This window comes from Phyllostomus hastatus, unplaced genomic scaffold (genome assembly GCF_019186645.2).
Source record: "Phyllostomus hastatus isolate PE091 unplaced genomic scaffold, TTU_PhHast_1.1 phas_contig_65, whole genome shotgun sequence".
NCBI classification, from domain to species: Eukaryota; Metazoa; Chordata; class Mammalia; order Chiroptera; family Phyllostomidae; genus Phyllostomus; species Phyllostomus hastatus.
The window spans coordinates 9,763,359-9,786,347 of record NW_025333932.1 but is presented as its reverse complement, the minus strand read 5'-3'; the positions used below and the strand labels follow the sequence as shown (position 1 = coordinate 9,786,347).

The 22,989-nt window shown below is 39.5% G+C and overlaps 1 protein-coding gene across 4 annotated transcripts in view; it reads left to right on the top strand.

Moving 5' to 3' along the window:
- PAG1 (phosphoprotein membrane anchor with glycosphingolipid microdomains 1) overlaps nt 1–22,989 on the top strand; it is a 138,483-nt gene that overhangs the window by 23,014 nt on the left and 92,480 nt on the right. The window contains exon 2 of one of the 4 annotated variants that reach the window (XM_045849419.1): nt 13,650–13,698. The exons of 2 other annotated variants lie outside the window; for them this stretch is intronic. The gene's annotated coding sequence lies outside the window, so the exon portion shown is untranslated. Of the gene's footprint in view, nt 1–13,649; nt 13,787–22,989 lie in introns of all 4 variants that reach the window. One more of the 4 variants, XM_045849418.1, reaches the window with a different exon arrangement.

The window sequence follows — 22,989 nt, the reverse complement described above, 5'->3', positions numbered from 1 at the left end:
TATGCAGACCCCACCATGACTGCCACAGCATAGATCGTTGCCTTGGTGATTTCAAAACATTAGAAGAACACCCCTTCCTGAGGTTATTTTCATCAGCAGTCATCAGCTTCCACTGCTACTGTCCAGAAAGGCTAACTTCCATGTATAGGTTCTCCCAAGTAGATGTTTCATTGGTTGCAGTTGGTGGTCACTTTCATTTCTACCATGAATGCTCAGGGCCACCTCTAGGGGTATGATGTACAAGACAAAGGCTATGTATTGTGAAAGCAAAATGTCCCCCGTCTGTACTTGAATCTGTATGTAAGCAAAAGAGGAACTTCAGTGACAATCTTGAAAGGAAAAGAAAACTAAAAGTTTAACTAGTTTAAAGAACAGTGCATCTGTGATTGTAGTGAAAGCATTCATGTGATGATTTGGTAGATTGGTAAGTCTAGAACATAGACATACATGTTCTAGAACATATTGTGTATTGGAAATTAATAATAATATGTTATTTATTATGTATAGGCACTGATTTCTAGACTTCGTGACCACCCTCAGGCCTTTAAAGGCCTTTAAGTAATTGTATTAGGTTATCTCCCCAAGCCTTATCTACTTCCTTGGTTCCTGGCTCATTCACAGAACAAAAAGAGAAGTGACACAAATCTGTAATAAATAATGATTATGATGTTTTTCTTAGCACTAGTATCTATTCTTTGGGACAGGAGTGGACTTTGGGACATTGGTATCTAGTTACAATTCTAATGAACTACTATAACAACAGTGTTCCACTTTTGTTTGCTACATTTTTCTTTTTTAAAAAAACTTATAAATTACTCAGGCTTCTTTAGATCCTTTTAGGAGGGAGTTGGTATGTAACTAGTACATAATCAAAGAAGCACACCCAAATCTGAAGCCCACTTATCATAATAGATATTAAGGAGTTATTTTTGATTTTTTTAAAAATGAGGTTTTTAGGCAATATAATAGTATCTTAAAATTAGAATAAATGTTTGTCACTGAGAAACTTTAGACTTTAAATCAGTGTTTCTTCACCAATTGTCGATATATTTTGTCAGGAGCACAGGGGCACTGAAATGCATCTGTTTATCCTATGACTTGTTTTTTTTTACTCAGTTCTTTTTGAAATTAAAGTCTGTTGCACCTGGCTGTACTTTATTTTCATTGCTGAAAAGAATTCTGTTGTATGGATATTCAACAATTAACTTAGCTAGTCTCCTACTGATGAATATTTGGGTCTTCCATTCTATTCTTTTAGGAACACTGTGTTAAGAATATGTAAGAGTTTCCTTAACACAGAGGTCAGCAAACTTTCTTTGTGAACAACCAGGCAGTAAATATCTTATGCTTTGCAGGGCACCTATGGTCTTTATTGCATGTTGTTTCTTTTCTTCCTTCCCTTCTTCCCTCCCCCTCTCTCTTCCTTCTTTCCTTCCTTCCTTCCTTCCTTCCTTCCTTCCTTCCTTCCTTCCTTCCTTTTATTATTTTATTTTATTTATAATTCTTTACAAGTGTTGAGTTGCTATTTACAAGTTGCTGTTCTTAGCTTGTGGGTCATAGTCTGTGGACCCTTGCTGTGAGATATGTATCTAGGAGTTGAATTGCTTACCATCAGGTATGGCCACACTCATTTCAATGGGAGATGAGACTTTTTTTAAACATGGTTCTATCAGTTTCTCCTTTAACAAGCAGTACATTAGAGTGTCCAGTGAGGCTCATCTACACTGTAACCTAACATTATTATATTGGTTAATTTGCTAGTCTGGTGGATAAAAAGCAGTATCTTCTTATGGGTCTTAATTTGCATGTCCCTGATCATGCGGAAGTGGAACACCTCTTCCTACATTCGTAAGCCATTGGTGCTGCCTGTCTCATGAAATGCCTCTGTGTACCGTTTGCCTGTTAAGTTGTTTGGACTGTTTGCATTTTTCTAGTTGATATGCACTAAATACTATACCATTGCTATTTTCTTGTTGATATTATAGATACTATACCATTGTTATTATGTGGTTCAAATATTTACTGTTAGTTTTGTGACCTGTTTTTGCATACTTTTATGGGATGTCTCTTTAAAAAAACATAGCTTTTTTGAGATATAATCACATATCATAACATTTTCCCACTGAAAGTATACAATTCAATGATTTCTATTATATTCCCAAAGAACATCTTAACTTTAATGTAGTTCAATTTAGAGTCTTTTAATATAAAAGAGTAATATATAATTTAAAGAATATATATTTTGTACCTTATATATGTAAAAGAATAGACATTATATTTTTTTGTACCCTGAGAAAATCCTTCTGACCCAAAGGTTGTCAGAATTCTTAGTTTTGTCCTAAAGTTTTATGATTTTGCCTTTTATATTTAAATGTTTGATATACCTGAAATTGATGTTTGTGTATGGTGTGAGGTAGGATCTAATAATTACATAACTAGCCACTTGCTCTAGTATTGTTAATAATAATATTCAAGCATTTTAAAGGAGGATGCTGATGATTTATTCTTATACTAGAAAATATAGACACTTGGAAATAGGCATAAGTAAACACACATACTCACATATGCAAACATACACATTTTTTTTCTTCCTTCTCATTGAGAATAGGAACCATTCATCTGGGCCTGAACTACTTTAATGTACGTAGTCCTGCCTGAAGTTGGAAAATGAACTAGATGACTTTTCACAGTACTCTCAACTCTAAATTCTGATTTAGAGTATGCAACTGTTATTAAATAGGACAAAATCCTGTTACTTGATAACCCAGAGAAACCAGCCAGATTAAATTCTAATTCCCTGCTAGAGAAATTAGAATTTTATATTAAAAAAATCATGAAACAAAAAAAAATAATTGGACAAAATTCATGCTTTAGTTTTAAGCACTCAAAAATTTCAAAATTTAACCGTGTACTTAAGTTTACCTGCTGTATTAACAATTCAGTTTTGCATATGAAAGACTTATACTAAACAGACCCCAGATTTATTCGGTGTTCTAGGTTTCAGGCAGCTGGAGATGGCTTTGCCACCTCAGCTCTGTAAGTATACTCATAAAGGAAAAATAAATCTCAACACCATTGCATTTCTGTCCATTAGTAAATTCTCTTCTGTGGGTACAGGTAGGGTCATGTGCTGTTTCCTGAGCAGACTTTACAGAGACCATCGGGCTGTTTTGGCCTTGCATACCGCATGCAGAATGCACTGTTATTGTCCTAGCAATGTACTTGGTTGCTCGCAGAACATGAGGCGATTTAATGATTTTAATTAAAATCTTCTGTGAGTTAGTTTTTTATACTACTTGTCATTTCACTGTTAGTCTTCCTGTTAAGATGCTTTCTGCTGGTTTGGCTTTGAGTCAAGCTGGCTAATGGAGCTTAATTTTGCTAAATCTGCAGAATGGCTTGTTGATCCTTATTTTACATTTCACAAAGTACTATACCATGCAGTTTCCTTCTGTTCACCCAATGAGCAGAAAATGCCTGGGAAGCAATAGTAGGGTGAATTTAGAGTCTACTCTGAGGAATTGCCATGAGCTTCCAACTGGCAAATGGAGTATATACAGAATCCTGACTTTCCCAGAATCAACCCTGTAAATGCCCAACTGTCCCAACTCAGAGCTACCTTAGATTATTTTAAAGTGCCTTTATCAATTTGAAGGTTATTCTCATTTACATATTTCTTATTACTTGCTGTATCTTATTAGATTTTGGCACTTTCTTAACTAAACTTTTTAAGAGTAACCTTTTATATTGAACCCTGCAAAAAAAGGATTTCTGTTGAAAATAGACTTCATCTCAATGTATTTTAGCTGTGCTTTTGCCACCCTGCTCATTTCCTCTGAATTAAGGGTTGATCAAAGGAAAGCTGATGTTGTACTGGGACCTTGTCTTCTCTCTAAGGACAACTGCTACCCCTTCACATTCATTCAGTTCTCTTAAGTCCTAGAAAGGGGACATGTGGGAGAAAAGCTTTCAGATTATATCAATATAATCATGCATGAAACCCGTGAAGCTACTTGTTTCAGATGTCTTCAAATAATTACAGAAGTAGGAAAAAAACTAAAAACCTCAGTATTTTAGATAAATTATTGCAAAACATCACCCATACAGAAAAAGTCTGTTTTTTTCTTTCTTTTATCTTGACATAAAATCATTTGCATATTTCTTGAGAATTTTAAAACATTCTTTGTACAGAAAAAAAAAGAAAAAATATTTTAAAAAATTTTAAAAACCCATTCTTTGTAAATTGGTTTTCTTTGGGGTTAAATGCCATGGCACATTTTTAAAACTTTCCTTAAGGTTACTTGATAAGTATTTGAAATTTGTTTCATGTAAAGTTTTGCCAGTACTTTATGGAGCTTTTTCAACATAGTAAATGTATTTTTTTTTTGCTTGATATGGTTTCCAGTTTTAACCTCCAAATGAAAGGAAAGACCACTTCTGCCTCTGGGCAGATGTAGTACATCTCCATCTACACCCTGTTTTTTCCACAAAGTACAGCCAAAAAACCTGGACCCATTCTATGAACCAAACATAAGAAGACTAAATGGTGCAGAAAAGGCAGAGCATGTGTAGACCTCAAGGAGTGGTACAATGCTATTAGTGACCTGGGTGTTCTTTTGCCTCACATATTCCAAATTTGGAATGCAAGAGGTCAGCTGTCAAGAAACACCAACAGAAACACACAACTAGACAACAACAAAGGACCCAGAAAGGAGCACTTAGCAAGACAGAAAAGGTAAACAATAACTGCTGTACTCTAGCGAAACATCATAGAAAAAACTGTGGTCCCACTGGCCAGCAAAGGCTAATGGGAAGCCAAGACATGCCCGCTGCCAGGCCATGACAAGGCACCCCGCTCCAGCACAGGAGGCTGAGTAGTGGAGAACCAGGACTCTGACTTCTGCTGGGTAGTAACAAAACCTGCCTCACCACCTCTGTGTAAGGAAACCACATGAAAAGTCTACATTTCTGCTCCTGACCTTGGCACAGTAGACTCCTAGGAGGCAGTAACACACACCTCCCAGTGAGGGAGGTGTCAGTGGAGAACTAGCACTTGCCTGCCCAGCCGGAAGGAGGAAGCCCTCTCTCAGGTGTCAGTGGAGATGTGGTAGGGAACCTGGGAATAATGGCACAGCCTCCGTCTCCCCTTGCCACAGTGGTATCAGAGGAAGGCAGCTTAAATAGGAGGTTTAAATAAGACCTAGAGTTGGCCCTGGCTGGCGTAGCTCAGTGGATTGAGTGCGGGCTGGGAACCAAAGTGTCCCAGGTTCAAATCCCAGCCAGGGTACATTCCTGGGTTGCAGGCCATAACTCCCAGCAACCGCACATTGATGTTTCTCTCTCTCTCTCTCTCTCTCTCTCTCTCTTTCCCTTTGATGTTTCTCTCTCTTTCTCTTTCCCTTCCCTCCCTAAAAATAAATAAAAAAAATAAAAAATAAACATTTCCTGTAACAATGCTTTAAAAAAAAAAATAAATAAATAAATAAGACCTAGAGTCTTATAGTATCCTAAATATCCAGGTTTCAAAAAAAAAAATCACTAGTCATACCAAGAACCAGGAAGATTGCACGTAAAAAGCAGCCATCATAAACTGCTTCACAGAGCAATTCTGAACATACTGGAAAGCACTGAAAAATTGGAAGTCTCAGCAAATAAATAAGGAGTATAATGAAGAACCTGGAGGGTATCTTAGGCTGGAAAAGACAACAACCAAGATAAAAATCTCAGTGGATGGGCTGAGCAACCAGGATGGAAGAGGCAGAGGAAGAATCAGTGTCCTGGGAGAAAGAACAATAGAAATTAGAAATTCCTCAATCTGAGCTAATCTGAACTAGACAGAATAAACCATAAACACAGCCTCAGGGAACTGTGGGCTATACCTAAAGATCTAACACTTGTGTCTTAGGAGGCCCAGGAAAGGAGGAAGAAGAGGGCAGGGCTGAGAAAGTACTTGCAGAACTTAATGGCTGCAAACTTGCCAAATTTGGCAGAAGATGTAAGTGCACAGATACAACATGATAAGTATGTCAGGCTGAATAGTAGCCCCTACAGACATCCACAGTGTATTTCCAAGAACCTATAAATGCAGTTTTACATAGGAAAAGGAACTTTGCAGAGGTGATTCATTTAAAGATTTTGAGATAGATAGAATACCCTGGGTGATCTAGGTGGGCTCAGTGTAATCACAGGAGTTCTTATGAGGGAGGCAGGAAGGCCAGACAATGAGGTATGACATGGAAGCAGAGAGGGAAGGTCTGTGATGCAGAGTCACAGGCCAAGGTTTGCAGGGGCCTCAGGAGGCTGGAAAAGGCAAGGAAATGAATTATCCCCAGGAGCCTCCACATAGGCATGGGTCTTCTGACTTCTAGATCTACAAGAAATGAATGTGACATATTTTAAGTTACAGTCTTAATCCTTTTAGGCTGCTGTAACAGAATACCATAGATTGTGTGCCTTGTAAACCACAGAAAGGGGTTCTGACTTTTGACAGATACAGATGGCAGTTCAGTACAAGAAGGTTAGGTTTTTCAGTAAGTAGTGCTGGAACCATTATACATCCGTAAGTAAAAAACAAACAAACAACAACAAAAAAGAACTTTGACCTGTCTCACATCTTTTACAAAAATTAACTCAAAATGGATCATAGACTTCAATGTAAAACATAAAACTATAAAACTCTTGGGAAAAATATAGAAGCAAATCTTTGAGATCTGAAGGTAGGTAAAAAGTTCTTAGACTTGACACCAAAAGTACAATGTATAAAAGAAAAAACTGATAAATTGGACATAACCAAAATTTAAAACTTTTGCTGTGTATAAGACTCTGCTAGGAGGATGAAATGGCAGGCAAGCTAATAAGTGGGGAAAAGATATTTGCAAACCATTTGTGTCTCACAAAGGACTAGTGAAACTCAACAATAAAAGGAAACAAAGCATGCTGTCAGGAAGTGTACCAAAAAAATAGACATTTCCCTAAAGAGGGTATACAGTTGCCAAATAAACACATGACAACATCACTAGCAATTTGGAAAATGCATGTTAAAATGAAATTAAAATATCAATACACATTTATCAGAGTGGCTAAAATTTAAAAATAATGACAACAAATGCTGGTGAAGATGTGGAAAAATTGGATTACTAATATATTGCTGGAGGAAATGCAAAATGGTACAGCCACTCTGGAGAACAGTTGGCAATTTCTTAAAAAATTGAACATACAACAACTATATGACCCAGTAATTGCACTCCTGGGCACTGATCCCAGACAAATTAATGCTTATGTTCTCACAAAAAGCTGTGCATGGATATTTATAGTAACTCAATCTTTATTTGTAACAGTCAGAACTGGAGCCCTGGCTGGTGTGGCTCAGTGGATTGAGTGCCAGCCTATGAACCAAAGGGTTGCTGGCTTGATTCCCAGTCAGGGCACATACCTGGGTTGTAGGCCAGGTGTCCGGTGGGGGGAGCATGAGAGGCAACCACACATTGATGTTTCTCTTCCTTTCTTTCTCCCTCCCTTCACGTCTGTCTAAAAATAAATAAATAAAATCTTTAAAAAAATGGAAACAAGTCAGATGTCCTTCAGTGGATGAATGGCTAAACAGACTGTGGGATGTCTACACCATTGCTTTTAGCAGTAAAACAAACCAGCTATTGGTACATGCAACAATTTGCATGAATCTCCAGGGAATTGTTTGTACTAAGTGAATAAAACCAATCCTAAATGATAACATACTATATAATGTTATTAAAAATAACAAATTGTAGAAATAGAGACCAGATTAGCAGTTGACAAGGGTTAAGGATGTGGTAGGGGCAGGAGGGAAGTGGGTTTAACTACAGAAGAGCAACATAAGTAATCCTTGTGGCGACTGAAATGCTCTGTGTCTTCATTGTATCACTCTTGGTTTCCTGGTTATAATATTGTACTAGTGTGTTTCAAGAAGTTACCATTGAGGGAAAGTGAGCAATGGGCACATGAAAATCCATGGTGCATCACATACATTGTAAGAGATAATATTTTGCCTGTGTCTGAGTGTCTCTCCTGATTCTCAGATACTCAGTCTGAAATAGTTGACCTAGTATGGAAGTAAAGGAATCTCACAGAAGGGAATTTGCCATGAGGAAAGGATTAATAACTTATTCATATTGATAGACTTTGTAGTACTTAGCTCATTTTCGTTACAGAGTAGACATTCAGAAGTAACTGATTATATCTGATACTGAACTCCCAAGTTTGTTTACTTTTTTCTTGATCATGGAGTAGACAACAGGAGCCTGCTTATTTGCTCAAATTGTGTTGCATGAAGATGATAAACCTTCCAGGCTGGGCATGTGAGTAGCGCTATTAGAAGATGAGGGTTAGGGGGTGCAGAGTTGGATTCCAGGAATGGAAAGCCTGTTTGGGATCCACTTGTGGACTCTCCCTACACATCTTGCTGCAAATCCATGTTATCTTTATTTGAAGGGAAGGTCCGAGAAGGCTGAGACCTGGATAGGGTTTCATCAGACCAGATCAGCTTCTTTTCACCTTATAATGCTGCTCTGGGTGAAACTCGAGTGTTTGCAGGACAAAGGGAAGATAATAGAGAGGTGAGCAGAAGGATGCAAAATAGAATAAAGGCCGAAAAGATAAGAGTTTGTGCTCTGGGCCATACTGTTTGTTGCTCTGTGTCTGCCTCCTAGCCCCTACCAGCTGTGTGACTTTGAGCAAATAACTAACTTTGTACTTCAGTTTCCTCATCTGTAAAATGCAGGCAATAAATTGTATTGCCCTCATTGGGTTGTTGTCATATGACAAATGCATAGGAGAGAGCCCAGACTGTTGCCAGCCCTGTCGGTGTTTGCTGTTCTGGGAAGGAAGGCTTGGGGCAAGGACAGAAGACAAGCTTGTTCTCTCCTGCACCAAACACTCAATGTTTCCTTTCCTAAATAGCAACATCTCTGCACTGTACAATTTTCCTTCTTTGTCAATTGCTCTTTTTATCCTTTACCTACAAGGTCATCTGAAATAGTGTCTTTTAGTGTCATGAGTTAGGAGCCCTGTAAATAACTTCAATAAAATGAGGAAGGATAAGGAAGGGCAGGCAAGGCCACAGATGCCTTGGGGATCCTTCTCCACATGTGAGCATTTCCAGACATTGCTTTGAGGAACCTGTCTCTAACCTTAGATTTTTTTTCCATCTAAGATGTTTCATCTCAGATGTTTAGTCTTTGCACTAAACCCACATATCTGCTCATTTCCAAACTACATTTATTTATGACTTATAAAGTGTTAAGATAATCTTACCTTTATTCTCATCCCCACTTTCCTAACCACTGCAGCAGAAAAACCTTCATGTTACAATGAAGCGGGTTGACTTCAAATTTTTGAAGGCATTTGTTTTTTAAGTATCCTTAGTAATGGATTCAAATAATTTTTGCAGTTGATTTTATTAAACAGATGGAAAGTATAAGCCACCTTAATTCAAGTAACAAGAATATCAGAAATACCAGGCATCCCTAGCTGGTGTGTGTCAGTGGATTGAGTGCCAGCCTGTGAACCAAAGGGTCATCGGTTTGATTCCCAGTCAGGGCACATGCCTGGGTTTCAGGCCAGGTCCCCAGTATGGGGCATGTGAAAGGCAACCACACATTGATGTTTCCCTTTGTTTCTCCCTCCCTTCCCCTCTCCTTAAAAAATAAATAAATAAAATCTTTAAGAAAATGTAGATTAAAAAATGAAAGAAATACCAGGCGACAGTTATTTGAACTCAGAAACTTTGGCATTGAAAGAAGGAAACTAGGAGGTGCATTCAATATTTTTCCTATTTCTACATGTGAAGAGGTTTCCTGAGTACATTTATAACAATGATCCTATACGAAGTATTTTTGAGTTGTAAGGTTGTCACTGATCCAGTTCCGTTCATGTGGACCTAATCTGTGTGGCCAGGTAGTGGTGGGCATGCACGGTTACACAGTGGTTGGACAGGAGCTGCCCTTCCAGCCCCTGCAGTGGCTCCTTTGCATGGATTCAGGAAGGGACGGGCACAGAGTGCATTGTGGGAAATGGCCTTCATCTTGCCAAGGAGAAGTTTCGGATGAAAAGTGAGCACAGGAGTGAAGGACATCTAAAGACTTTTGAGATGGCAGGAGAGCTGTGGGAGGAGATCTGACTGCCCCTTATTCTCCAATATCTTCTTTCTTTCCTATTCCTGTAGGAACTAGAGATGTCATCTCTGATGTGGGGATGTTGTAGACAGTGGGTTAGGAAGTCACAAGAAGCATATGAGGGGAGTTCTCTTCTATCTCTTTCCTCCTCCTCATTCTTGATCCTTGTCACATATATCTGACTTGCCCACTGGGTTGCAGAGTGGAAGCTGAGCAAGAGGATTTCAGAAATGCTGGAGTTTTTCTGGTCTCCTTACCCCTTACTCTGCTTCTTCAGAGGTTGTATGGGGGTGGGAGGGATATCCAAATGAGCAGGCCTACAAACACCCTCTTGGTCTTTTGTACCTTCCCCCTTCTTCTCCTCCTGCCTCCCAGCAGGACCCCACACACACTGCAGGTCACTGCTGGGGAGTGTGCGTGTGCGCAGGCATGTGTGTAGATGGTGGTAAGTAGGGCTCCAATAGAAAGGTTCGGAAGCAATATCTATATGATGGAAATCCTTGAAATTATGAAGAGGAAGATTAGAAGATTCTGCCATTGCCCTACAATAATCTGAAGTCCAGAGAACTAACTTGTTCTAAAATTTTAGTACATGGTAGATTCTCACTGATGAGGTCAGAAAGACTGCACAAGCCTTGAAATGAATTCTAATTGGGCAGGTGGGAAAGGAGGGGATGTAGTTCCAGCAGAGATAACAACTAGGGTAGCATTATCCAGGGCAAGAGTCACAAGCTCAAGTGGGCACCTTAAATTGCAAAGTGAGCTGAGGATCCCAAAGCCTTCTCAGGGGTCAACAATTTGGTAGGAGGTAAACTACAGGAAAACTACACCCCTGTGCTGTAAGTCTACTTTAAGAACAACAGTGCTCCACAATGAACAAAAGTATCTGGCTGCAGCACCTGGGGCTGTGGCAGACAGGAAGCTTTTGGCCTATCTATAGGACAACCACTAAATGGGTTCATTCAGTTGCTATTTTTTGAGAATTTAGAATTGTGAAGGAGGTGCTGATAGAGTTTACATTCCACTTACTATGCACTCGGCCATGTTCTCAGGGCTTAATATGCTGATTTTAACACAACCTGAAAGGTTCAGTAAGGATTTCCTCAAACTCAGCACTTCAGCCAATTCATAATAGGTCTCTTGGCATATGCAGGTCAGCAGTATCTTCTCTTGTACTTTTTCCCTTCATCTTTTCTGATTTTTTCTGGGGTGCTTTGTACCCCAGAGGATAGGATGATGCTCCCTTCTGAAGGGCATTGCCTTGAGGGAGGGGAGACTGCTTCTAAATCAAGCCTGCACCTTTGTCTGATTTGGTGGTGTCTCTCAAGGTTTATTTAGAAGTGCACCCACAACATTGGTCAGTTTTGTCTCCAACCAGTCTAAATATTTGCTTTCAGCAAAGTTTTTACATTCTGTCAAACTTTTACTCCAAACCTTGAATCTGTGATTCAATTAATTTTTTGTGTCTTTAAAACATGCCTTCTTTATCATTATTCTTTAAAAAAAATGGCCAACACATTCCTTTCTGATTTCTAAATATGCAGAAAAAAACTAAATAGTTGTGGAAAAATATATAGCCCATATTTTCATACCTGAAGATACTAATATTTTTGTAAAAAAGATACCATATGTTGGCAAGATTCCAGTTGGCATTCAACTATAAGTCAGAACAAGTGTGGGCCCTGTACAGTTCTGACCAAAGTGTACTCCAGTGCTTCCCAGCCATTTGGAAAATACTAGTGGTGCACAGTGATGGAATTTGAATATTTTCAAATATTCTTTACTAACCACTTTTTGTGGTTTTCTAAGGAGAAAACCCACAATAAAATTCCCCTATGTAGAAAGTTAAAGCACCAAACCTATTATAGGAAGTGTATATAATATGACTGGACAGGGATGGTATGGAGGGAGCTGGCTTCAAAGATGCAAGGATGAGCCAGCTCGAAGAGTGTTTAAGGGTTTTCAGATAGTGCTGTTTTTTCCTCTTGGAGTACATAGCCTTCAGAGTTTAATCATGTGTGAGCCAGGATGTAGGAGCATTCAGCAAAGGAAGCAGTAGGGATGGCAGGTGAATGGCAGTCATAGCTGCATCACTGGACCTGAGATGTGCAAACATGTGGGATACACGTTTCCACCAAGAAGTGTAGAGTCCAGTGCACACAATGCCACGTGTAGTCTCTCACTTCTGGCAGAGGGCAGTGCACAGGACCGCTGCTGTGAGATGGTTTTCTAGATGTTTCCTGCATCTTATATGTGTATTCAGAGTGCTGAAAGAATAATGCCTCTATGGCAGATAAAACAACCAGTGTTCTTGGCAAGCTGTAGATTATTTATTTGTAGACCCACAGAAGAGTGCTCTAAGGAGGAACACTCCTGCAGGAGCACAAGGAGGTAGAACGTAGGTGGGAAACTAGGAGGCCCAGTTCAGGATCTGTAACTGTTCATGGGTCACTCAACCTTTCTGGATTTCACCTGCAAATGAAGTCGTTGACCTAGATGGCTTTCTAGTCTGTGCTGCTCAGCCTCTGATGTGCCTACAAATTGCCCGGACATCCTGTTAAATGCAGATTCTGGTTTAGTGGGTCTTGGGTGGGGCTCAAGGTTTGCCTTCCAGCAGCTTCTAGGAGATGCTGATGCTGCTGGGCCTAGAGCATGTCTTTAGCTTGCTCTGCATAACCTCTGAGCCCAGGCCCACATTAGCTCTACAACCTGTGAGATGATGATTGCCTGGCATTTCAGAAAGATGGGGAGGTTTCAGGAAATGTGCCCACCATGGTATTAACTCTTCTCATTCTTCACAGTCATCATCATCAAAACCCTGTAAGTGCCCAATTATGAATAACAGTTACACATGTTTTACAAAAAAAGAGTGAACTAGATTTGAGTCTGCCTTATCATACTTAATCTAAGAGATAGAAACATGCAGAGACAATAATACATTTTGCAGCAGTAATAAATATGGGGTGATAAGTATTCATTCAGATATTAAAATAGAAAGGTTATGTAAGCATGGGCCTTAGGCTATTTATTTTCTTACGGCTTTTGTTCCTTTTAAAATCTGAGAAACTGCAAAGGTTGCCCTGTCATTTTTACTGAAAAACAAGAGGTTTCTGTTCCTATTTTACAGATGGGAGTTGGGGAATGAGAAGGTCAGTTTCTGAGGCTTCTTTTGTTGTTATTGTTGTTTTATTTATTTTGGTTTCACTAACTTCAAAAGAAATATTATCAGCCCCACATGCCTAATCCTGATTAGCATGTGCTGGTGTCCTGCCTTGGTTTTGTGTTGCTTGATGCTGAGTGTGAAGACACAGGTTCATTAACTTCAGCTCTTCCTACCCAGGGCCCTGGGCCCATCAAGTCCTTGGGAGGCAGAGGAGGATGGGCCATTGTTATCTCTGAATTGTGAGTGGTTAAGTGATGCAGAGAAAGAAGCTGGTGTGTTCAAATCTTGTGTTTACTCACACAGGAAGTTTTGAATTTGGTTCTCTTTCTCCTGTATAGTTGCTAAACTGACCTGAGGGTTTGCGGCCTTGGTGGAGGGAGAGACCAGGTGAGCGGTCACCACCAGCATCTTCTCACAGCAGAACAGATTCTGTTCCTGGAGTCTGGGTTTCCTACCCACCAGTGAATGCATTCAGGTACCTGTGGTGATGAGCGGGTTTGTTAAAACCATATTACCGTTTAGCAGAGTGATGCCAGATTGGCTCAGTTCATTGATTTCTTCTAGCTGAGAAACAGCTAAAAGAATTATCACAGGTTGAGAAAACAACCATATCCAACCAAGGGTATCTGTATCAAATATTTGCCAATAATGGGATTATAGACCATTGGTTTGTACACTCTTGATTTAAGTAGGCACATGTGATATTCAGTAATGACTGTGTGTGTACTTAGGGGTGCAGAGAGGCAGAGGGGATGCCACACAGCCACACCCTGGAATGTGTGTGTTCACCACTCATTGGCTATGTTACCTTAACCTTTCCAAGCTTCAGTTTCCTTATCTGTAGAAGCAGCAACCAGTAGTCCAGATGCCACAGAATTCTCATGAGCATTCCATGACATGTGTATCTGTATGGAATCTGTAATGTCTGCAAATACTGGGACTCATAACTGGTGAGTTTTAGTAATCACAATAAAACTATTACAGGTGACAGCATCTGAAATCATTTGGGTCTGGAAAGAGAGCAAGAGATTCTAAATTTGGTATTTTTATATTATATCATGTATCACTATTTGTACAGGAGTTTACATCTGGGTTAATGAAAATGCCATGCTCTGTTTATTTGGAATAAGGTGGCTATTGAAGCAAAACCTGCATTAATTAGGCTCAACCCCATCCTTCATTCTGTAGTGTGATATACAACAGTTGTTTTCCTTGTTTTATAAAATTAACTATAAAAAATAAAGGCAGTCTCCTCCTATTAAAGAAGATATAAAACCCTAAGTAATTATAGCAGGAAGCTAAACCTTTTTAAAAAGCTGCAATGTCAATACTCTTTATTGTGCACTAGTGCCTAGTCACAGATGTGTGTAGCACATGGGATTATGCAGGCTGGATCAGGGGCACTTGGGATATGTGGAGGGTGGTCTATGCAGAGGGGTCTCAGGAAGCAGGGCTGCCATTTGCCTGCAGACAGGGTGAGAATGTGAACAAGGTGTGGGGGAAGGAGCAAGGCAGAGTTCTTGGGTAAGTGGAGTCTGCAGCCTGCAGTTGTATTTTGAGGTTGCAGGTGGGACAGAACCAGGGTGTGAGCCCACTGGATGGAAACCAAGAAGCCAAAATGATCTGTTCTGAGTGGAGGGTGGGAGGCAGAGCCCCAGGGAAGTCCCTCTCAAAGCTATTCAACAGCATGTTTTCACAGGGTGCTGTGGCTTCTGGTCACATGGAGGTTGAGCCAACTTGGATCAAACATAAGCCAGTTCTTCCTCAAATACAGTGTACATGCGAATCTCCTGGTAAAGTGTAGATTGTGATTCAACAGGTCCGAGGGGGGGTCTGAGTGCTAAATAGGATGATTGACATCACCCAGTGCCATGCATGCAACAGGTGCTCAATACATGTTCCTTTCTCCCTCCCTTCTCCCGTTGCCTTCCTGACAGCCCCCATCCAAATTGCTGTCTTTGTCCATAATATGAAAGTTAAGATATAGGTAAATATTGTTTTAACAAATCATCATTCGTTTTAGACCAGTGATTCTCAATTGAGGAGCAGTTTTACCCATTAGGGAACATTTGTCAGAGTCTGGAGACATTTTTGGTTTTCACAGCTATAGGGTTAAGGAATGCTAACCCCTCAAATAAAGAATCATCCAGCCCCCAAATGGCAGTGCTCTGTACTTTATACTGGTATTTACAGTTTATTCCTTATTCAACTCTTAAGTTAAAGGAGAAGATTGAGAAGGATGTGATAGGCTGACCACCCAGACTGGGGCAAGTTGGAGGACTCGTCTATTAGCTATCAGGATCCACTTCCTCTTAACGAGCACAGTTCAAAATTAAATGCTTTATTAGATATTCATTTCTATATTAGTTGTTTAGCCCATTTTTAAAAAGGGAACAAACAATATAGCAGAGACATAGAGAACTCTGGATGGTGAGTATGAGAGAGGTGAGAACAGATAGTGCAGGCAGGCTTTCGGGCACCACGGCTGGGGGCTTGGGACCCAGAGCCCCAGAGTCTGTGTGAATGGAGTCCTCTAGGCTCTTTTCTGTACTGTATTCACTACCTATCATATGTATGTTTATTATTGCTCATGTCTCTGTCCTGTGTATATTGGTAACTTGGTCTCCTGAACTGATCCTTATCATCTTTAAATTTGTGTAGCATATGTGTAGTACAGAGGGTTATCAGTGTTTGTGAGACAGATTTAACAGCATCTCAAAATAGTTGTTTCTTCACTTTTGGACAGGTGCTGTTTCCAAACACTTGTTTCTGATGAGCTTGAAATGCATTGTCCTCGCTTTGTAAATGGTGGGTTTTCAGGGCATGGTGGAGGCCTTTCATAGCCCTTAGTATTGTTAAGCTGTGATGCTTCATAGTCCAGAGTGATGGTGGTGAGGGGACAGCATGGGGGAGAATCCCAGCGAAAGGAAAAGAGAAGATTTCCATTGCCTTTCTTTATAGGAGGTGGACTCTTGGTGAACACAACATTTACCCCATTCCTCCTCCCCAACCTGTAACTCTTACTTTCTGCTCCATGTCTCTCTTGGAGCTCACAGCCGGGAGACTCTGATCACTCAGGGAAGGGCCAAAACAGGTGGAGCAGGCCTGGGAGCGCTTGCTGGCCACTGGAGAGTGTGGTAGCATATGGAGAAGAGATCACCGCCTTGCTTGACCTTTACTATTTCCCTTTGGTCTTTCTATGTAGCGTTACCTTACTTTTTCTTTCTTCCTAAGAAGTAGGTCTCCCCTCCCTACCCTTTTAAACTTCACCCAAAAAAGGAAACAAAATGCATGGTTTACCCCAGTGTATATTTTTTTCCTGAAAACATTCATCCCCAATTTTTTTTACTTCCACTTAGCATATTTAAAGATGCCTCTTTAGATTTCACAGACTACAAGAACAGACTTTTAGATCTGAGATTAAGCTTCTCAAACTTGAATCTCACATCCTCTTTGAGGAAGTGATCTCTCTAAATGATATAGTTTTATCTTAATCATAGGAAATCATGCTAACAAAAATATAGCATGTTTCCAGATAAAGACATGTGACCCGATCTATTATAACAATTATCACACAGTTCTCTGCAGTTTGATTTGTGTCATCTTTGTTCTGACAAGTCCCTTGTCTTCTTAAGGCATGCAACCTTTTTTATTTTGTTTTAATCCATGTACCTTGCACAACTCAAAGGGTCTGAGTTTAGGTATGCTAATCTTTAATTATCATCAGGGTCTTGGAGATGCAATGACTAAAAATAAAGCATAGGCGTAATTATTAACCATTGAGAGCACATGTGGTTCATGCCAGCATTTCACTTTCCTATGTGTATGAAATTGGGGCTAATACATAGTCTGTGACTATTTTAAGAGCAAGTTCTAACTTTGGTTTTTAAATATCTTTTATAGTATTAAAGTACTAAAAGTTAACTAAGTAATTGTTAGTTGCTTTCTTCATTGCTCAGAACTTTAATAAGTAAATGAAGAGATAATCATTTCACCCCTACTAATGGCAGTTTTAATCCACTGCGGGTTTGAAATTATTTCCTGCTGTCTCCCTTCCAGAAAACACAAGGCCCATTCTCTTTTTTCAACAATTGAGTGCACTTCAGAGCTGGGAAACAGCAATTTCCAGCTGCTTATTTATCTGTTTTATTCTACATTCTTACTTACCAATGCTTACTTCTGCCTTACTTTTGTCCAGCATCAGTAATTTATTTAGGAACTCTGAGTTGTAGGACTGCAGACACACAGCTTTGAAAGTGAAAATCTCAAGGGCATTATCTGTTAGTCCAGTGTTGACTACAGCACAGTGTGAATTTTTCACAGAAGCCGGGACACCAACAGGCCTGACTCCCGTACCACGGTGTTTCCTTGATCAGAGTTGGGCACTCTCCCTGCCTTGTAATACCTGCGTGGAATTGGCACAATGCCTACCCTCTCTGTCTCCTTCCTTGTCTTTGAGATGGAGATGGTAACTAGATAGCCTTATGGATTTCCAGTTTCAAACAGTGCTCACCACACTTCCACCACTACAAATATACGAGGTTGTGTCTTTCTAGTGTTGTCAGTGTTGCTAGTGATCTCATTTAGTGCTAACAATAAATTATATAAAAATTCCTTAATCACCTGGGGCCATCTTTGAACAGAATCAAATCCAGAAAAATATCATTCAACTTAAATGAACAAGTTAATACAAATATATTCTACATTTGATTTTAGCAATTAGTTTACCTCAGAGTTATCAATTTTTATAGTGAAGCTTAGACTTTGAAATGCTGTACATGCCCTAAAAGATTTATAGACCTCAAGCACTGTGACCTGATTGCCCCTGTTCCTTATCCATCATTACCCACTTCTTCTCCCAAGTGGACAGGAAGGGGTACATCTAGCCTCAATAGTCCCCATCTCTCCCCAGAAGGAATCTTGTAAAATAGGCCACTGTCTTTTAATTAAATCTTTCCTTCAGCTTGAGAAGTTCTTGCTCTCAGCAGCTATTGCAGGATCATTTTTTATTCCCTCTAAGGCCTTTCTAAATGTAACTGCAGACCCTAAAAAACAGTCTGCCCTTTGTTGGTTAACTTGTGCTAAGTAATCAGTGCATAAAGAGTTCTGCTTATCCACACTCCAGAAACACCTTCCTCTGACCTCCTGACATTTGACAAAAATCTCGATTCAAGGACTAAATATTGTTTTGTTTTGTTTTGTTTCCAATGCACTTCCATTTCCATTAGAGCTGCTTGCCTTCCACATTTTGTGTGTGTGCTGAAATGTGGAGCACTTTGCCACTGGGGTTATTAAAAGTTGGCTGAAGAGTCCATGTATTTTAGAATAGGTCTCAGGTGTGTTTGTAATGGAATCACTGTTCTCTAAACATTCTGGAAAGCACTGTGATCTGTACTACTCTTTTGTATTTGGCTGATTGCTTAAATTTTACTGAGGATATTTTTCTGCCTTTTTAAAGAAATTTAACCCAGAATTTTCAGTTTGCTCTCTGCCAAACTCCTGAGCCCAATGCTTTGGTTATCTTTATTTGTGTATCCCAAGCAGCTCTCAAAATTAATGTGTATACAATGAAAGTGTCTTCCCCAACCCTTCACTCATCCTCTACTTATAACAGATTCCTTCTCCTGGAATCAATATTTCAATTAAAGGCATCATGCCTTCCTCATAACTCAAGCCAGAAATCTCCACCCTGACATTACTTCATCTTCACATTCAGTGCACAGCAGACACTGGATTTAAGATAATATATGAGCGTTGCAAGAGCAGTGACTGGTGCTTGATGAGGTCAATCACCGACATTGTTGATTCTAACTATCTTTGTGATCTTCCTCTCTTGCCTCTCATCAATGTTCCTTTTGTTCTGGCCTTTGTCTGCTCTATACCAACCCAGTGCTGGAGTAAACTATAAATATAGTTAGCTCTTTCCCATAAACACTCCCCCTCTAGGTACAAACTTATAACAGGATTTCCCACTCAGTGAATTCTGTGGGCGCTGTTACCTTGAGAGCATGTCCACACACCTGGGTGTGGGGCTCAAGACCTGCCCCCCCCCATGCCCTTCCTACTATCCCACCTTTGCAGTCTGTGTTTCACTAGCACCAAACTTTGTGGGGTTTTCTAACGTATCTCGTCCTTTGCATGTGCTGTTTTCACTTCCAAGAATGCACTGACCCCTTTTTTCTTATAAATTCCAGTGTATCCTTCAAGGCCTACCTATTCCCATCTGCTCTGAGCAGCCCTCCCTGACTCGCCTTCATCTGGCTGGGCTCCCACAGTTCTTTAGTTGTGTCTCTCATCACACTGCATTTAAGTGTCTTCTTAGATGTCTGACCCTCCTCTACATGCCAGTCTGGAGGATAAGATTTGGATCTCACTATTTTTGTGTCTACAATATTGAATACATGCCTTATATACCAGTAACACACAGTGGGTGCTCTAATTGCCTTAAATGATTGTATCTCTGAAACTGTAATGAGGAACAGGATAGTATTTGTGAAAAGTAATCTCAAGCTATGCTTTTTTCTGATATATATAAGCATTTTTCTCAACAATAATGTTTTGCTTTTTATTTTGGTTTTAGAATCCATACACTAAAGCACAGCCACCAAAACCAGTGATGGCTCTTCCCCTTTTCTTCTAATGTCAATACTAGCATGGTGGCCACAGGCTTTGGGAACTTGTAATTGCAAATCATTCCACCTTGGAAATAAGTTTGGCCAGTTCCTTACCAACTTTGGTGATGATAGTAGTTATTTTTATGATGTTTTCATTTGAGGCTTCACAATTTAAAGTACCCCCACCCATTTTAAGGCTCCCAGTATGCCTATCTTGGAAGTGTGCTTCCAATTTCCAGGGTTATTCTTTGTACTTTGAAGAAAGACAAGCAATGAGTAAGAACAGACATGAGGAATGAGTAAGAACACACAGCATCAGGAATGAGCTGGTGATACATTAGCCCCCATACAAGTCAACAAATGGGTTATTTTTCCTCAGAGGCCACAATTGACACAGTTAGTGATGGACCACATCTTTGAGGAGCTAGAAGAAGATAATGGGATTTGCTTTTAATTCCAACCAATTCTGAGCAAGAAAGCAAGAGCCATAGGTTTCTGGAGTGGCTTCATCATCAGAGGTTACCCCAAGCCTGTCCGACTCCTAACGTGTCAATAGGTTCAGGGTGTAAGGTGATGCAGAGCTATAGTGATTTTAGTCAGCTTTTATTAATTTCAGCATAAGCTGTTAGCTACTTTTTTTCAGTAAATTTTAATAGCAACCTGCTTGTGCCCTGAAAAAATGTTCAAGAGTAGCAAACAAGAGTTGAAAATAAATGAGTGTTAAGACTTACCTAGCCATCTTTAGGCCAGTAGTCAGCAAATAGATTGCAATCAGTCTAATGAATCTTAATCTTTTTTTTTTTTTTGCTATCTTTCCCTCATTTTCCTCATTTATTATATGTGATTTCTGGATTATAAGAGCAATATACAGAAAGTTGGAAAATACTAAACTCCCAAGCATAACAGAATGTTTCCTTATGAGATCATTACCAAGATAAAACCATTGTCAATATTTTGATTGGTATTAGCCTTATAGAGTTTTCTAAAACATACATACTTATAAACTTTTGTGATGAAAAATTTCTCACACATGGCAGAATAAATTATGCAGTGAGTTATCATATACTCACAACCTGTATTCACAAGTTATCAATATTTTGTTACCAATGGTCAATCATCCTCTTTTTCTCTTTTCCTTTTTCTTCCCTTTTTTTAAAGTATGAACTAACTACTTTAAAGGAGGAAAGAAATGCTGATAAACTAAGGACAGGCATTTGCCTGCCAATTTCACAGATGTTCACTTAGTTTTTATTAGGAAGAAAAAGTATGGGTTTACACCTAGTATTACATTGTACTTTGGGGATAAATTGCCTTAAAGCCCAAGTCTATCACATGCTAAATGGGTATTGATTTTTCCTCTTAAATCTATGCTTCCCTAGAGCATATTTTTATTTATTCATAAGGCTAAGATCATGTTTGACAGGAGTTGAAGCAGCATAAGTCTGAGGTGCAGGCACAATGGGAAAAGCTTTTGTGAGACCCAGAAATCAATGTCCTGAGGTCACAGGGGAACTTCATGAGCATGAAAAAAGTGCATTCCCTGTCCTTCCAAGAGAAAAAGGAAAATTTCAGTATATGGTCAAGTTTGATCCCTCTGTTTTCTATGCCACTTTTCAGATGGCCTTTACTGAAGTGTAGTTAAAGTTGGAACATCAGGCTGGGTAGAATCAAAGCTTCAGTGGTGACACCAGGTCTACCAGCTTGCTCTCGAAAGATGTGCTGCCTCTTGGATCTGAACTCTATGGCTTTGCCTCATCATGCACAGAGCCCAGAGTGGGGACTTTTTTATCCAAGGGGTAGTTAACATGAGTGTGCTCATTTTGGGGTACTTCCTTCACTTTGGAGTGGTGTGTTTAAGTATATATAGCAGCTCTCTGGGTGGCTAGGCTGTGTAAGTCATGTATAATTCTAAAAGTGTTCATTATTTGTTGGTATATGTGCATTTTTTATTTTCTTTTAAAATAAATTACCTTTTACTTTTTATTGATTGTTATTACAGTTGTCCCAATTTTTCCCTCTCTGCCTCCCTCTACCCAGCAACCCCCACTCCCTTGGGCAATACCCCGTTCTTTGTTTGTGTCCATGGGTCATGTGTATAAATTCTTTGGCTACTCCATTTCCTATACTTGTTCTTAACATCCCCCTGCTGTTCTGTAACTACAAATTTGTACTTCTCAATCCTTTCACCTTTTCCTCCATTCCCCCAGACCCCCTTTCCCACTGACCACCATCCCAATATTCTCCATATCTGTGATTCTATTTCTGTTCTACTTGTTTGCTTAGTTTGTTTTGTAGATTCAATTGTTGATAGTTATGTATTTATTGCCATTTTAATGTTCATAGTTTTGATCTTCTACTTCTTAGATAAGCCCTTCAACATTTCATATGATAATGGTTTGGTGATGATGAACTCCTTTAGTTTTACTTTGTCTAGGAAGCACTTTATCTGCCCTCCCATTCGAAATGATAGTTTTTCTGGATAAAGTAATCTAGGTTGTAGGTCCTTGCTTTTCATCACTTTGAATACTTCTTTCCAATCCTTCTAGCCTGCAAAGTTGTTTTTTTTTTTTTTTTTGAGAAATCAGCTGACAGTTAATGGGAGCTCCTTTATAGGTAACTTTCTGCTTTTCTCTTACTGCTGTTAAGATTTATCTTTAACCTTTGGCATTTTAATTATGATGTGTCTTGGGGTGGGCCTCTGTGTATCCATCTTGTTTGGTGTTTGGGACTCTCTGTGCTTCTTGGGCTTGCATGTCTGTTCCCTTTGCCATACTTAGGGAAGTTTCCTTTCATTATTTTGTCAAATAAATTTCCAGTTTCTTGCTATTTCTCTTCTCTTTGTGGCACCCCTATGATGAGAATGTTGGAATGTTTGAAGTTGTCCCAGAGGCTGCTTACACTATCCTTGTTTCTTTGGATTCTCTTTTCTTCTTGTTGTTCTGATTGGTTGTTTTTTGGTTCCTTATGTTCCAAATCATGGATTTGATTCTTGGCTTCATCCATGCTATTGTTTCCTTGTAAGTTTTTCTTTATTTCAATGAGTGAATCCTTCATGTCTGACTGG